Source organism: Hydra vulgaris, chromosome 15, assembly GCF_038396675.1.
Source record: "Hydra vulgaris chromosome 15, alternate assembly HydraT2T_AEP".
Classification (NCBI taxonomy): Eukaryota; Metazoa; Cnidaria; class Hydrozoa; order Anthoathecata; family Hydridae; genus Hydra; species Hydra vulgaris.
This window is the reverse complement of record NC_088934.1, coordinates 19,365,869-19,383,675: the sequence shown is the minus strand read 5'-3', so window position 1 is coordinate 19,383,675 and position 17,807 is coordinate 19,365,869. Positions and strand designations below refer to the sequence as shown.

The window sequence follows — 17,807 nt, the reverse complement described above, 5'->3', positions numbered from 1 at the left end:
ATGTAAATACGAGTTGAAACAAGAAATTGTTTTCATCATTATAAGTTTTAGAGAACCCCAAAAAAAGTTCAAAAGTGTGCAATGAAATAGTCGATGAAACTTTTGTTAAACGTATTAAATTAGGCACTTCAGTCACGTGACAAATTCCGTAGACAAATTTGCGAAGTTTTTAATATATATTTTATATATAAAGAAGACTTATTCAGATTAAATTTAGACCGATTTTTTTAACCTATTATGCCATAGTAAAACGTTTTACGAAAAGTTAAGTGATTAATCTTTCATAAAATATCTTACAGAATTTTCAATATAAGTTTATCTGGCTGTAGGAGCGGTTTTAATTAAGTTTTTGTAATTATTTTAGCCTAAAGTTATTTTATTTGCGTTCTAGCAAGTTTTAAAATAATATAATATTTTTCTTTCTTTCTATTTTTTTTTTTTTGGTTTTGTCATGAATAAGTTGGTCTAAAATAACTTTAAAAAACTAAGTTTTTGCTAATATTCGGCTATTAAGCTTAACTTTTAAATTTAAGTTAAAACCTGCTAAATCCCATCCTTTTCTTCCTTTCAGTCTGTCATTATGTTTTTTCAAAAATTATTTCGGTATCTAATTTGCAAAAACAATATAATAATTTAATTGTATAATACAGTATTTGTATAAAATTAGCCTTATCATAATGGATAATAAAGAATTATATGATTGGTACCCAGCAAACATGTCAGCGTTGAATCAACGTTGAAAACCGGTCGCAGCGTTGAAAAAGCGTTGCAGTCACAAAAACAACGCGTTTTCAACGTTGAATCAATGTTTGTTTTTGTATACTAAATTGCAGTAAATTTAAACGTTGAATAAGCGTTGAAATTGTAACGTAATTTAGCTTCTCAAAAAAAGACGTTTATTCAACGTGGAATCAACTTACACAAAATGCCACTTTAAAGACGATTCAAAATCTATGCTTCATCAACGTTAAAAATAAACCGCTTTTTAAACGTCACATTTTCAACGTTGAATAAGCGTATAAATATCAACTTATATTATCTTCTCATAAAATCGCGTTTATTCAACGTTGAATAAAAGTACGCAAATAATCACTGTAAAAACGTCGCAAAGTTGTAGGTTTATCAACGTTAGACATTAGCTGCTTTTTCAACGTATTTAAGCTATTTATGAAACAACGCTTATTCAACGTTACATATATCAACGTTGAAAATGTGGTAGTTAAAAAACGTTGAAAAAGTGTTATTATGCCAACGTTAATTAAACGTTGTTTTGACAACGTTGAGGAAGTGACACATTGAAAATTATTGTCTCATTAACTAGCCATTACAAAAATAATTTGCCGTAAAGTAAAGGCAATGAAAACTTTATAGAATGCATGCAGATGGTAAAAACAAATATTTTAATAAAGTTATGTTTTATAACTTCTTTTTATTGCGGCTAATTTAGAACTTTTAGATTTTGCATCAAATTGTATATAACATACATAAATCTCAGAGTATATTCGGTTTATTCAGGTTATTTTTGTTGATGATTTATTTATTTTAAAATGACCATTTTAATAAATTGCAAAGTTGTATTAAATATGTTATTCCTAAGTTAGAAATAGCACTTAATTTTTATAAGATTCAGATGTTTTAAGTAATATCAAAATTAATAAAACATATTAAGTCAGACTAAATTTAGTCTGTTAACAGACTAATTTTTTTATTTATTTGAAAAATTTTAAACACCTTACCCTAATTATCAAGCAAATACTTCAGTATAAAATCTTCGACCAATAATGAAAGTATGCATTATTAAGTGTTTTTTTTATATAAAAACACGTTTCGATAAAAAAAACTTTATTTCCATTTTTTTTGAAAAACTTCTAATTTTAATAGGAAAAGTATTAATTCCTAATTATAGAGTTGGTGTTGTATATTTAATTCTAACATTTATTCTTTATCATATATTTTTATTTATTTTAATAATATGTATTTATGTATGTATATATGGGTAAATTTATGAATATATATAAAAGAAATATATACATTTTATCTATGTATATAAAACGTTTTTATTTCTAGTCCTAATTTTAGAGTTGATGTTGAATATTTAATTCTAAAATTTGTTATTTATCACATACCTTTGATATATATTTTTGTTTATTTTAATATTATGTATTAATGCATGTAATTATGAATATATATATAAAAATATATACATTTTATATATATACATATATATGTATGTATATATTTTATATATATACATATATATGTATGTATATATATATATATATGTGTGTTTATATTTATATATATATATATATATAAATATATATATATATTTATATATATATATATATATATATATATATATATATATATATATATATATATATATATATATATATATATATATATGTATATATATACATATATATATACATACATTATGTATATGTATATATATATATATATATATATATATATATATATATATATATATATATATGTATATATATATATTATGTGTATGTATATATATATATATATATATATATATATATATATATATATATATATATATATATATATACATACATTATGTATATGTATATATATATATATATGTATATATATATATATATATATATATATATATATATATATATATATATATATGTATATATACATATATATATACATATAAACATATAAACATATGTATTTGTTTATCAATGTATGTATGTATATATATATATATATATATATATATATATATACATATATATACGTATATTATATATATATATTTATATGTATATATATATGTGTGTATATGTATATATATGTGTGTATATGATATATATATATATATATATATATATATATATATATATATATATATATATATATATATATATATATATATGTATATATACATATATATATATATACATATAAACATATATATTTGTTTATAAATGTGTATATATATATATATATATATATATATATTATATATATATATAAACTATATATATATATATATATATATATATATATATATATATATATATATATATATATATATATATATATATATATATATATATATATATATATATATATGTATGTATATATATATGTATATATATATATATATATATATATATATATATATATATATATATATATATATATATATATGTATATAATATAAACATATATGTATATATAAATATATATATATATAATTATATATATTTATATATATATATATATGTAAATAAAACGAATGATGTCTTTTTTTTAGATGATCTATTACAATGACTTCACAATCTTGGGCTTAGGTTGTTTATTTTAGAAACAGATTGAAGCAGAGGCAGTTGCTCTATGTTGTTGGGTAGAAGATGGTTGGTTCTTTTTGTCAACTGGTGTTCATGCAATGAAAGCTGTCTATAATAGTTTTCTAATTAGTTATTCATGGAACAAGCTTAGAGTTAAAAGAATTAAAGTTACTGGAGATCATTAAGTTTTACAGTACTCATTGCTATTTTAATTGTTTTATATGAATAAAAAAACTGTTATAGTTTTACAATAATGGTGAAGTACTATATCAAATAAACATCTAATAAATCTTATTTTTATTTTGGGATAAGTAAAATTTTGAATTTGTTTATTCCCTGTGCTAAGGCCGACGTCGGGCCTAGCTCGGGCCGAGCTAGTAACATCGGTTCAACATCGGCAACACTGTTTTCAACAAAACAATATCGGCTGAACGTCGGTTATATGTCTGTTCGCCGACGAATAGCCTAGAAGACTTTCAGCCGAAGTTCAGCCGACGTTCAGCCGATTTGGTTCTGTTTTTTATTTCAATAATACAAAAAAATACAAATAAAAAACCGAAAATGTTTCTTTTAAATTTTAAAAATGGCAGCATCTAAATATTAATACGCTAATTTAGTAGTAGTAGTTTTCTACAGCTTTTCTACACGCGGATCAGTACTCCACGCGGTCTTTCAAGCAAGGTCTGCAAGTGAATTAGAGCTGATAAATTTTTAGTATCAACAGGAATTGATGTTGTTCATTGTTTAATTTTACTATAAAATTGAAAATAAATGTTTGTTTGATTGTTGTTGGTTGTTTGTATTTTTCTAATTTCTATAGCCTGTTCCTTTTCTTTAAATAAAATAAGACTGTTATTTGTGGACATGTAAGCGTATTTACATAAATTTATAATGCATATATTTCAGTATATTTCTCTGTATCTATATGTATATTTTCTTTTAGATTAAAAAATAAGGTATAGAAAATGATAAAATAGAAAATAGAGAAAAGCAGTAGAAAATAAAAAAAATTATATTGGAAGTTATTAAAAGAATGTTGTGTTATCCTTCTTTTTAAGGTATCTGATTATATATTTAGATTTTTAAATTTGTTCTTAAATGGTGTTATCTTTTTTTTTACTTTAGATAAAAATATACTAACTGAAATTGCCAAAAAAAATATGGATATTAATAAATCCTAAATTAAATTGTTAGAGGTTTTTATTTTGAATAATAATTGTAATAAATTGTTTTAATTTTTGTTTAATAATTTTTGATCCAATGGTTAAGCTAATGAGTTAAATTGTAGAGGTTTATATATCATATATATTCTGAAGTAATTGCATTTGATTCTTTTTTTTAAATACATTGCTTAACATTAGGCATTTTAATTTTTTTTCTTTTAAATAGTTAAATAAAATTGTTTTATAGATGAGAAACCAAGTAAGGTTCAACATTGTGTATTTGTTTTTGTTACCAAATAATATCTTTTTGTAGATATTATCTATCTTTTTTATATTATTTATCTTTTTGTAGATATGTTTAACTTTAGACTATTAATATTTTGATATTTTTATTTAATTTCTTTTCTCTTTTTTTTTTGGATGGTTGATATTAGGCTTAAATAAGTTGTTAGAAGAAATACTATCAACTTAAAAATAATTGATAATTTAGTGAAATGATTAGAACTAGGCAAGCTGATATTAATTGTTGTCAAAATATAAGAAATGCTGCTTGGTAAGAAGAAATTAATTTAAACCTAAATTAGAACATGGTTAGATGAGTTGAAAGTAATTATCACATAAATGAAAGAGATAGCCTAGGCGAGATTAATCATTCTCAAAATGCACGAAATGCTCCTAGACAATCAGAATATATTGTATAGCAAGAAGTGATACTATTCTAGATTATAATTATTAAGGAGAAATGAGTCAGATCTGTCAGCATTGCTGTGCTTAAAATTTTCTTGATGAAACACATTTTTTATGTTGTCATAATAGAAGGGTAGTTTTGCTTCCATTTCACTATTTCTGCAAGATTTTCAGGAAGTTATGTATATATCTCAATACCAATTTTTAAAAATATATTAGAATTTATTATGCCTGTCTTTATTTTGCTTTATTTACTGATAATGTGGTTTAACTTATAAATCATAGGCCGCCATGTTTTAAAATGTGTGTCAAGTTTTTTATTGTGTAGGTAATCTTAGACCAGATCAAGATATTCCGCCAACATTATCAACTGTATATCTCTGACCCACTTGCAGCAGTTAATTTTAGAAAGTAATAACATCGCAATCAACTTTGCTTACATAATTTAATGTTTCAGTTGCAAACTATAGTTAGTGAAGTTGCTGTTGTACTTGTTGGAGATGGTCCTCCTGCTTCCAGGGAGGTTATTTACCCAAAAAGTCATTTAAAAGTTTTATTGAGAATGTCAGCTAATTTAGATCCTACGGTTTATAATAAATTTTAAGTTGAAATATAGTCTTTGATTAGAAAAGATTGCAATTTTTATGATTGTTTTATGTCTATTTATTATTCAGTTGTAACAATAGTAATGTTATTGGTAGTATGGTTGTATGTTATGTAGTATGTAATAGTAATGCTATTGGTAATAGCGGTAGTGGTGTTGTGGTAAAGCGCTCGCTTCATAAGCGAGAGGTTCCGAGTTCAATCCCCACCGCGTCCCTGGTAGTACCGCGCTCAACTTGTTTCTCCGCGCAGTGGCCTTGTTTGTCAAGGTTCGTGTTTCGGAGTTATAGAGTTAAGAGAGGGTTATAACCACTATTAAGTAGCCTCCTCATCTGTAGTGGCTTTATCGGCCTTGAGGAGGTGAATAACAAAAAAAATATATATATGTTTAATGATAGTAGTGAAATTGAAATGGATAATATTAGACTCGATGTTATTAGTGTAAATGGTAATAGGCAACATAAAAATAGTTGTTGTCAAATAAAAGAGATAGATCTAGATAGGATAAAATTAATCGTTGTTGAAATGCAAGAAATGCTGCTCAGCAAGCAGATAACTTACTTGCGAGAATTCAGTGTCAAGCAATGTTAATGTCTGTTAATTCCATTTTACTTTAGACATTTGAGAACAAAGCAATGTATGAATTTTTCTATTTATAGTAATATTATTTATATATTTATAGTAATATATTGAGTGATTTATAATATATTTATAATAATATTTAGATTAATAACAGTTTATAACAACAATTTATAAACAAACAGTTAATAAAATAAATGGTTTTAATTTTTCTTTATAATTTCAAACATAATTGTTCTTTTTTTTATAGTTTTTTTTTTAAACATCTTCGCTTCCAACAAGGCTGCAAGCAACCACTAATTAGAGTTGGAAGTTGTCTTTGTCATTACTTGATTAGTTTGCTTACTGTTGAAACATGGTTTTAATTTTGTAAATTTAATATGATGTTAAGTTTACTCTATTAATCATTAGTCAACAGTCAGAGAGAAGCCAGAACTTAATTAAGAAATGCTGAAAGTTTTAATCAAATGCTGGGATCTTTTAATCAAGGTAAAAATAATTTTGTTTTCTGGTAACATAATAAACCAGTTACTATTATCTATTGTGTGTTTTTTTACTTTTTTTAACATTCTGCTTCGAAAACATTTTCTTTCTCTCTTTCTCTTAGATTAGAGGGAGAATTAATAAAACTTATTACATATTTCTTAATATAACAATTGATAATGACCATTTATAAGAAATATCTTGCAAGTTGGTTGCTATTTTCTGATATAATTGATAACAAATTAATAACTAAATTGTCCCTTGATTGTTCAAATATTGTAGCAAATGAAATCCTTTTAGTTCAAGTATTTTAGTTAATAAAATATCTTATTAAGTTGTGGTGTTATTTTTACGTTGTATTGTCTATCTTTTACATAATATTTTCTTTTTTAATTTTTTTGGAGACACAGTAATGTGTGCTTACAAATATCTTATGCTATGCGCTATTGTTACTGTGTTTTGTGTTGATAGTACTAGGCTGTTATAGCTATTTTTTTAATTATTTATATTTTCTGTAATATTATCCTAATTCTACTAACAGTAAAATGCAAATAATACTTTTGTATTAAAAATTGTAATTTTTTTTGGATTTCTTTTTTTAGGTATTTGTAGGCTTTACTTGACATTCCTTTACTGATACCTGCTGTGTTGTGACATATTTTAAAAAGAACTTAACTGATGTTAATGCAGTTTTTATGTCGTTAACTATAAGCAATGACATTGCTGATCAGGAGTCAAACTTAAGATGTTATTTATAGATAAATTTGTCTTTAATTTTTCATATCAAGTTATTGTGTTTTTATTGTTATAAATGATTTATTTATTAATATCCAAAGAGTATTTATTCCAGTAGACGCTCAAGGTAAATTGGACTTTGATTATAAAGACATGAGCATTAATAAAAAAATTGTTAGTTTTCAATCCTTTCCCAATGTCAAAGCGCAAAATTTGAAAAATCATTATTATCTCAAATCTCACCATAATAATTATAATCAAGAGAAGGAGAATAAACCCAACGAAGAAGATAAAACGATTTAAATAAGGAAAAAGAAAATCCGTTAAAAAAAAGAAAATGGAGTGAAAGTACCTCAATGAATGGCGAAGTTCTGAATGGTGAAATTCTGAAATAACGAAATTTTTTAATGCATAGAAAAGTTGATACTTTTACTTTGTAAAATAATTTTATTTGATAATATCAGTTAGTATTTATAAGTAATAATTTTTTTTTTCTTTATTTATAAATAGATGTTTAAATCAAAGTTTATATACCATTAATTTGATGGTATATAAATCAAGATTATTTATAACACTCTTAAATTTTAATGATTAAAATTAAAGAGTGTTAATAATAATCTTGATTTTATTAATACTATTAATATGAAGAATTGTTGTCAAAATAAATCTAAGTATATTGATAATGCAGACATGTAGTTAAAGTTAAAAAGTTTGGTGCACAGTGATTAATGAAGTACATAAAGTTCAGGTATTTATAAAATCTGATTTTTTAAATTTATTTTTAAAAAAATTTAATAATAAATTCTGTTAATAATTTATTTAGAGTTCGTCCTAATAAACGCACACCTTTGCAGCCGTTGGAAAACCTAACCAGTGGAACTGACTCTTGGACTCTTTGGAATGCTTTTACAGCACTGTTTCTTTAACCGCTGAATGTTAAAAAAGTGAGCCACTATCGCCGATTTGTTCTCCACCATTAGTTCCAATGCATATATCTACCCCAGTTTCTTCTAAACAACATGTTGATAAAAACCAATCACAAATTTCGCCTCCTAACATTTCAAATTTTTGTAAACCTTTGAAAGGCAAAGTGTCCGCATCAGCTTCAGTTGGTCCAAAAAAAGCACGAACAAATAGTAATTGCATTTAACAGGTGTTAAGCAATGCCAAGGATGCAAATGCTTATGACAGTGCACATTCTGATCCAAAATGCCAAAGTAACTTTTTATTTAATTTGTGATACATCTCTCTCTCTATTTCTCTCTCTTTATCTCTATATATATATATATATATATATATATATATATATATATATATATATATATACATATATCTATATATATATATGTATATACATATATATATATATATATATATATATATATATATATATATATAATATATATATATATATAATATATATATTATATAAAAATATATATAATATATATATTTATATATATAATATATATATATAAATTTTTATAGGGGCTGTTGAATACAAGAAATTTAATAATGCTATGGATACAAATGATTGTGACAGTGCACATCCTGATCCAAAATGCCAAAGTAACTTTTTATTTAATTAGTAAAAATATAATAAGGTATACTCTTCCGGCTGGAAATCTATATCGGCTGGAGGTGCATACGCTTCATTAATTGCACCATCAATAACTATGTCACCTTTAATAAAAGTTGTTCATCAGTAACCTAACTACTCTATGATTCATATGTCAAAATTTAATTTTATGCTATTTTTTAGATGCTGCACATGAATTACGAAGACCAATGCCCAGAAAACATCGGATGTTTAGCCAATCTAATTTATTTGATGATTCAACAGATTCAAATTAATTTATTTTAAAAATATATTTAATTTTGATTTATATGTGTATATTTTAATTGCTTAATCCTTTTTTCTTACATGGTAACGTTTATACATCGAAATTTAACTTAAGTTTAACTTTCAACTTACAAACAAATTTTTGACTAACTGATTTCAGTTGCTTACTTATGTCACTATTTATAAATAAAAAATTAACATTACCTATTATAAAAAACAATTTCAAAATGTTATTACTTAAGTAGTAAGTTTTAAAATTGATTTTTATAACAGAAAACAATGGAAAAATTCATACTTAAGTAATAATATTTTATATTACTAAAGTAATAATATTTTTAAATTATTTTTTATAATATGTAATATGTTAGTTTTTTATTTATAAATAGTTATTAATAAAAATACCTAAGTTTAGGAATTGAAATATAAAAGGGAAGAGACAGGACTGCAAGGCGAAATTCTAAAGATCCTAAAGGTATAAATATTTTGTGAAATGTTGTTTTAATTGTTATTCGAAGTCATTACTATTTTTTAAAATGCTTTATATAACAATGTCCCTATGTAGTTATGTAGGAATCCTTGGTATGAATATTTCCAATATTTTATGTAAATTCTTGATGGGTGCATTTAGCAATTAAGGATGCATTAGGTCAATTTATTTAGGTGCTTTTGAACGTGATAATTCAAAACAATTGTAAGTATTATATTTCTAAGTAAAACAATTTTTGTTAATAAAGTAATGTTTTTAAATTTTTTTTTTTTTATAATAGGTTATATGCTAATTTTTTATTTATAAATAGTTATTAATTTAGATGTAAAAAAACTTTGGGATTTAAATAAAAGAGAAGAGGCAGGGTTGCAAGGCGAATTTCTAAAGATCCTAAAGGTATAATTATTTTGTGAAATGTTGTTTCAATTGTTTATTTGAAATCATTATTTTTTAAAATGCTATATATAACAATATACCTATGTATTTATGTATTTGTATTTAAGAATCCTTGGTAATAATATTTCCAATGTTTTCTATAAATTCTTGATGGGTGCTTTTAGCCATTAAAGCTGCATAAAGTCAACTTATTTAGGTGTTTTGAATGTGATAATACACTTTAAAAGCTTGTATTTTTTCCATAAGTAATAAAATTGGTAATGCATATATAGTTTGTAATATATATATATGTATATATATATATATATATATATATATATATATATTTATATATATATATATATATATATATATATATATATATATATATATACATATATACATAGATGTATATTTAATTGTTATAGGGGCTGTTGAATGCAATAAATTAAACAATGCCAGAGATATGTTTTGAACGGTGCACATCCTGATCCAAAAATCCCAAGTAACTTTTTAATTAATTAGAAATGTATTAATTTTTATATTAGAAATATAAAATAATTGCTTCGTTCTCTGAAATCGAAAGTAGAAACTACGTTGATTTCTACGTTTCTAAGTTGAAATCTACTTTGTGAATTATATTATTTTACTATAACACATATCAATAATACATTTACATATATTATTGATATGTGAAAATTTAATTTTTTAGATGCACACAGTGAATTGTCAGTAAACAAAAAATGTTGGAAGTTCACCCGATCAAATTTATTTGATGATTCAACTGATCCAGATTTATTTATTTAAATAGAATATATAATTTTATTTTATATTTGTGCTTTAAATATACTTCAGTTTATCCTTTTTTCCGTAGTTATCTTACATGATATATTAACTCTTACATTAAACTGATTTTGATATTATTCCGATTTATGTTTTTGTGTAAAGATTTGTTTACGATAGTTCATCGTCTGGTCGAGCATTTATGGCTTTTTTTAATCCTCGGGCCTAGATCAGCTGCTGACATTAGACCGCCATCCTTCGTTTCCTTACTGAATCGCGTCGGGGCGAGATCGGCCAGCCGATGATATAAGCGGTATCGCGTCGGCTTAATATCGGTCAGCCTATGCATCGCGATAGTTTAGGGGGCTAGCCGATGTCGGACCGACATCGATCCGTACGGACAAAAACGATGGTGTTCCGATGTCGGCAGCCGAGCTCGACCCGACATCGGCTTTAACACAGGGTTGTATGTTAGTGAATGATTGTGTTTCTCTTTGCATTTAACTTTTTATACGGTGAAGAATAAATAAAACTTAATAATAACTATTAGTCATATCTGATTTTGATAATACTGTTTAAATTATTTTGACATTTGATAATTTGACATGTGATAATTTGATTTTAGGTGTAAGTTTATTTAGTAAAGTTCTGGTGGATCAAAGAGAGAGGAATGATATGGTTTTAACTGGTTTCCATCTTATGAACGAAGTACATCATAAGATTTAAATTGATGGTTTATAGTTACAACTATTCAAGTAAGTTTAATTTAGTTAATTTATGTATGGAATTGTGACTATTTTTTATTGTAAAATTTACTTCCATAAAATGTATATATCTATATTTATATATATATATATATATATATATATATATATATGTATGTATGTATATAAATATATATATATATATATATTTATATATATATATATATGTATGTATATATATATATATATATATATATATATATATATATATATATATATACATATATATATATATATATGTATAGATATATATGTATACATACATATATATGTATATATATATATACATATATATATATTTATATGTATATATGTATATATATATATTTGTGTATACATATATATATACGTATATACATATATATATGCATATATATATATATATATATATATAATATATATGTATATACATATATATATATACGTATATACATATACATATATATATACATATATATATATATATATATATATATATATATGTATATACATATATATATATATATATATATATACGTATATATATATATATATATATATATATATATATATATATATATATATATACTATATATATATATATATATATATATATATATATATATATATATATATATATATATATATATATATATATATATATATGTATATATATATATGTATATACATGTTCAGCATTAACATTGTTGATAAATTCAGAACTCTAACAATAAAAATAAAATTATTTACGTTGGAATCTACATAACTGCAAAAACTTTATGCTTTTTTAAAATTTGATTGTAAACAAGAAATAAAATATTAATAAGTTTTTTTTAAACATTGTAAAAGTAAGTCTATAAAATATAATGAGCTATCTTACAGTTATTTTAGATTTCAAAATTGCCGCTTTATATTTTCAACAGGATTAAGGTCTGGACCTTGTGGCGGCCATTTAAGGATGTTAGCTTTACATTTTTTTGAGGAACTGTTGTGTCACTTTGCATGTGTGTTTAGAGTTGTTGTAATAGTGAAAAAAAAGTTTGCGATCAAATCTTTAATGGATTGACATGAATTTTTTGAAAGCCATTTAACATACAACATCCCTGTCATTATACATTAAACATTCACCCGTCGTCCCACACTACTTGAATCAAAACATTCCTTAACCATAGGCGAGCCACCTCCATGCTTGAATGTTTTTGTAAGATATCTATTTAAGAATGCATCACAAGGTCTGCGCCAAACTCTTTGTCGTTTTTTAAGCCAAGTATTTGACATTTATTCTTATCAGACCGTAACACTAAGTTCCAAAATGCCTCACACTTGTTAATATGCAGTTTTGCAAATGCTAAAATTTTTTTTTTGTTTATTTTTTTCTGAAGAAGGTTTTTTAAACCACCTAAATTTTTAAACCACTTAAAGTAAGTCTTTTCTGTACAGTTCGACGTGAAACATTTAAATACGGATTTTCAACAATCTGCATTGAGGTTATTGTTAATTTTTTTTTCTATCAGTGCAATTAAATTATACACATCTTCCTAACACCACTTACTGATATTTGGTATTTTTCATCACATTGCTTGTAGATTAGGCCCTTTTTTTGATCACAAGTGACCTGAGATCTGATGTCCAATGAATAATTTTGATGATAAACCATTATTATTATTTTAACTTTTTCTAAAAATAAATTCCAAAAAATATAGTTTAAAATGCTTATTGCTAATAACTTTAACAAAATATTTTTGATGTTAATACTTTTAAGTAAATAGTTATTGACAAAGCATTATTTTTCATAATAAAAATGTAGATGTTTCTTACTTTTGTCACATTTATTTTAGACAGAAAAACTGTAAGTTAGCAAAGTTCATTTAATAGAGTTACTTTTGCATTGAGTTAAAAAGAGTTATAAATGTTTTTTTTTCTCTCTGGAATCAAATTTAAAAAAAAAACATAAAACTTTTGCAGTTATATAGATTCTGCCGTATATAATTTTGTTTTTATTGTTTGAGTTTCGATTTTATCATTAATGCTACTTAATTTTGCCTGTGACTATATATATATATATAAATATATATATATATATATATATATATATATATATATATATATATATATATATATATATATATATATATATACACACAGTAAACTCCCGGTTATTCGAACCTCCAAGGGGTATAAGAATTTATTTCGAATAACCCAAAACTCGAATAACTGAATATGCTCTTTAAAATGACCTACTTTAAGTTTCTTTTAAATTTTATTAAAAGTAGAAAGTAAAAAAGAAAAAGACCCTTGGAATTTGGTGCTACTTCAGTTTTATTCTTGTAAAATAATAAATATTTTACAATTCATTGAAAATATAGTCCATTTTTTATTTATTTTTTGTTACTGTAATGTGTTTTTTTATCTTCAAGGGGAGCAAAAATTGCTTCGAATAACCGAAATTTAGAACAACTGCAGGTTCGAATAACTGCATTTCTGCATAACAGCAATTGCATGAGTTTGTTAAAGAAAATTCACAGGAAATGAAAATTGCTTCGAATAAGCAGAAAATTTTAATAAGTGCCATTTCAAATAACCGAGAGTCTACTGTATAATAAATAAATATGTATACATATATATATATATATATATATATATATATATATATATATATATATATATATATATTATATATATATGTAATTTATTTATCTATATATTTTATATATAATAATAATAATCCATTTATTTAACCATAAAATATGAAAATTTACAATAATATTTATAAACTCCCATAAATAAGGTTAGGTGTCACTCATATAGTTAAAAACTAGTTAATGGAGTGACACCTGAACCTATAATTATAAATTATAAACATAAATAAGTTATATATATGTATATATATATATATATATATATATATATATATATTTATTTTTACTTTTTAAATTTGATAATAATTATACTAATTTTATAACTTTTTGTTTTTACATTTGCTTTCAGAGTACTAATGGTACAAGTTTTGTTTTTTGATTTAGATTCTGTATCTCAATGATATCCTGGCCTATCGATAGATATCCTGTTAATTTTTTTTTTATATATTGCATAAATATATATGCAAACACTCACACACTCAAATTTTAAAGAAAATATTTATACTTTTATATATATATATATATATATATATATATATATATATATATATATATATTATATATATATATATATATATATATATATCTATAAATTGTATATTTTAAGCTTTTTTATATATATCATTGTATATTATTGTTTGTATTAAAAATTGATTTTAGAAATATTGCGAGGGCGCAGTTCTAATTACAATTTAGTTTTATTTTCCAATTCAATATATATTATAGCCACCTTTAATTACGTTTAATAATACTTTGCGATATTTTATACAGCGCATTTAAGCGTTGGTTCAACGTTATATTTTAACCTTTACTCAACGTCTTTGAGTCACGCTAAATCGACGTTTTACTAACAACGTTACAAATCCTTGCAAAATAGACTGCTTTAACAGCGTTTATGCAACGCTTAAGTAACGTTTTTTCAACGTTAAGTTGCGACGTATATTCAACGCTTTTTATGTAACGCTTTTTCAACGTTTAGTTGCGACGCTTTTGTAACGTCATTAAGTAACGTTTTTTCAACGTTACGCAATAACGTTTAATCAACGTCTATTAAACAACGTTACATATCTTTGCAAAATCGATTACTTTGTCAACGTTTCCGCAACATCTTTTGCGACCGGTTTTCAACGTTGAATTAACGTTGTCATGTTTGCTGGGTATCTATGCTTGAGTAATAAATCTTTAAAAATGGTGTGCTCGAATTTTAGAAGCCGATTCTCCAATTTGTTTTCAGTAACTGAAAATATATTGAGCTTGTACAGCAAAATTAAAATTGTTATCGATAAATTAAAATCTTTAAAAAAAAACAGTTAAAGTAAAGATATATATAAGCTGATGATCTTTAAACGACCTGTTTCGGAAACTAAAAAAAAAATAAGGAAATAAAAGAAATGAAAGATTTTTATAATAAAGTCATTAAAAATCTTAATAAAAGAGTTAAACTTTTGTTAGTTAAGCTTGAAAAAAGTGACAATAAAGTTGCACTCCTTCACAAGAAAAAAAGAATTACATGCAAAAAATTGTATTATGTAATTAAGAAGTTTAGCATGGTAGTAAATAAACATGAAAATATGTCTTCTAACAGTTTAAATAGTAGTTTAAATTTTTAACAGTTTAAATTTTTAACAAATTTAAATTCTAAAAATCCCAACACAAAAATTATTCTATTCAATAAAGTTAAATTATACAGAAATAAAAGAAGCAATTTATTAAAGAGTTCTAAAAAGTGTTACTATATTTCCTTCTGTATTAATAAACTCACCAATTCAAAAAACACACGGAAAGGAATAAAAGAAATTATTAACATCAAACCTTCTTCGCCAAATAAGTCTTATAATCTTATTTATAATGGTAAACCTCAGACGGTGTGGCCATCGCTGACATATTCAACAAACACTTTCAAACTATACAACGTCCACCATCAAGCAAAATTAGTTCCTCTTAAACTAATTTTTCTGATTATTTAAAAAACCCAAATTCTAGTTCCTTTTTCCTTAATCCAGTCACTGAAAACGAGGTATCTGACGTAATAAGTAATACTCTGGAAAATGAGAAAAGTTTAGGTCCAAACAGTTTTCCCACTCGTCTTCTTGCTGCTCATGTTATTTCTAAACCTCTTTGTACCATATTAAATAATTCTTTTGAAAGAGGGCTTTTTCCGGATGTTTTTAAAATAGCCAAAGTCATTTCCCTCCATAAAAATGGTTCTCAATTCGACCACACAAATTATAGACCAATTTCTCTTCTTTCTTACTTAAGCAAAATATTTGAAAAAGCCATGCATATCAGACTCTACAACTTTTTTGAAAAAATTCAATGTCTTTACAATCACCAGTATGGTTATCGTAGCAAACACTCCACAAATTATGCACTTACCCAGCTAGCACACATACATTGGGCCAACGTCGGCACAACGTCGGAAGCGTTGGTTTATTTTATCACTCAAGTCATAACGTCAAACCAAAGTCGGACCAACGTCGGAATACGACTGAATTTTTGCTTTCTTGAATACGTTCAGTGTGTTACAGGTTTCAGTGCTGAAAAAAATTTCGGCTGTTCTTAAAAAAATCCCGTTTATAGTTAGCTGTGGTTTATGCAAAGAAGTTGTAAAGAAATTATTCTAAAACAAACAGTTTGAATCACGAGAAGAAGTGGTATTAAAAGAATCAAAAAAGATTGAATCACGCGAAGAAGTGGTTGTGAAAAAAAATCCCCTTTGTTAGAATCCAGTTGGCTAAAGAGATACAGGTATTTATTTTCATTTTTGTGTTTATTTAACTTTATACTAGTAGTTTACTAGTTATGTAGCTACATAATTTGTAAATAAACTTGTCTATTTTACATTAAAGATTGTAGAATTTTTAATTTTATTTCAAGAACTTGAGTACCCCATTTATTATCATGGTCTGAACGAAGTTTGTGTTGCTTCACCGAATTCTCCTCAAAGCAGCACTGATTGCAGGAGAATCTACAAAATTGTGCTATTACGTTTCTATTAGGCTACCATATCATGCATCAAGACTACATTTTATGCTCTTAGATTTTTATTTTATTTAAAAGATATATGTTTCTTAATTAAAATTGAATTGATAAATCAATATTTGGACTAATCAATATTAATAGTAAATTTCTTAATGTTCTTAAAAAACTTTAAGTAATTTACTGCTTTTAAATATTTATAATAGAATGTAAAATTGGTAAAAGATGTAAAATGTTAGAATTTTATAATAATAATAATGATAATAATAATAAATTTTTTTTTTTGCTGTGCACATACAATGTGGTGAATCTAACATACAATGTAGATGTTAAACTTTGACAGCTTTTGGAAAAGTGCTTATTTTTTATTTTT

At 24.2% G+C, this 17,807-nt stretch overlaps 3 long non-coding RNA genes across 4 annotated transcripts; all 3 read left to right on the top strand.

The window, feature by feature from the left end:
• Positions 1–1,091: 1,091 nt before the first annotated feature.
• Positions 1,092–14,936, top strand: LOC136091606 (uncharacterized). Of its 2 annotated transcripts, none has more exons than XR_010644115.1 (4): positions 1,092–1,385; positions 3,353–3,528; positions 11,699–11,828; positions 14,840–14,936. It is a non-coding gene; the product is annotated as an uncharacterized LOC136091606 (long non-coding RNA). The 2 variants fall into 2 exon arrangements; XR_010644114.1 differs by having other exon boundaries at positions 1,092–1,515.
• Positions 8,716–9,507, top strand: LOC136092269 (uncharacterized). Its single transcript, XR_010644308.1, has 3 exons — positions 8,716–8,802; positions 9,074–9,154; positions 9,348–9,507. It is a non-coding gene; the product is annotated as an uncharacterized LOC136092269 (long non-coding RNA).
• Positions 10,717–11,120, top strand: LOC136091607 (uncharacterized). Its single transcript, XR_010644116.1, has 2 exons — positions 10,717–10,795; positions 11,003–11,120. It is a non-coding gene; the product is annotated as an uncharacterized LOC136091607 (long non-coding RNA).
• Positions 14,937–17,807: the final 2,871 nt, after the last annotated feature.